This window comes from Sinocyclocheilus rhinocerous, unplaced genomic scaffold (genome assembly GCF_001515625.1).
Source record: "Sinocyclocheilus rhinocerous isolate Xijiao unplaced genomic scaffold, SAMN03320098_v1.1 C36348901, whole genome shotgun sequence".
NCBI lineage: Eukaryota > Metazoa > Chordata > Actinopteri > Cypriniformes > Cyprinidae > Sinocyclocheilus > Sinocyclocheilus rhinocerous.
The window spans coordinates 1-1035 of NW_015779291.1; the positions used below are offsets into that span (position 1 = coordinate 1).

Sequence of the window (1035 nt, forward strand, 5' to 3'; positions counted from 1 at the left end):
TTTTTTGGACATACCAGAGTGTATGCCATCCAGAGGATCCATGAAGCTCTTACAATCCTCATAAAGAGCGGGATCTTTAAAGCGCATGCCCGTAGATGTGATGATGTATTTCATGAACCTTAAAAGGAGAGAAAGAAAAGGTTGTTACGGTCAGAACACAGCCTACTCCGTAATTAATAGGTCACTTTTACATGCCATATTTGTAATCTTCCACACTACTGACCTCTTGAGACTCTTCCAATAGTTCAGCACGGTCTGTTTTGAGAGCTTGGTGTTTGTTAAAACATTGAAGTAAAAAACTCTCATACTTTCTTCACCTCCCGTACAAACCTTAGGTTGGGCTCGCTGGGGTCCATGTAGTACATGAACCTGGACATGGCATCCACCTGTAAGTACACATTTCACATTAAAATGTGTAGGACTGCATATAAAAGACTTTAAAATATGACCACAACACCAAATACATTTTTTCTATTTATTTATTCCTTCACTGATTTAATTCACTTACCTCTTGTTTGCTGTTCTTGTTCCCCAAGTCTGCATGTAGGTACTCATTAAACCCTTAAGAAGGGGGTGGCAAATTGAGTGCTTTTCATACAGGCCTTTTTTGACCATCTCCACCCTCACTGAAGAGGTCCACCTCGGCCCCTCAGTGCTGAAATCAAATAAAACAGGTGATCAAATGATTGTGCATGTTTGAAGAGAAATCATATCCAGTGTTTACATATAGTCTATGTGAATGCTAACGTGAAACTCTACCTCTGAAAGTACTCTCCAGAGCTCTCCTCAGATGATGGCTCATCAGCTAACTCTGCTGGACCTTCTGCACCTTCTCCAGAGCTCTGAGCCACAGATGCAGATGATGTAGAGGGCTGAGCAGGAACTGGGAGTGCTGATGGTATGTTTCTTACCACCAAGCCCTTCTTCTGCATCTCTTCGATCATCCTTTAAAGAATAGAAATGGTTTTGAATATTGTACTGGAAAATGGCAGGTAATCTGTAATATACTGCATAATAAATAATGAAAAGAAAAAA

At 40.5% G+C, this 1035-nt stretch overlaps 1 pseudogene; it reads right to left on the minus strand.

The window, feature by feature from the left end:
- Nucleotides 1-3: 3 nt before the first annotated feature.
- On the minus strand, nt 4-1011 carry LOC107735883 (uncharacterized; annotated as a pseudogene).
- Between the last annotated feature and the right edge of the window lie 24 nt (nt 1012-1035).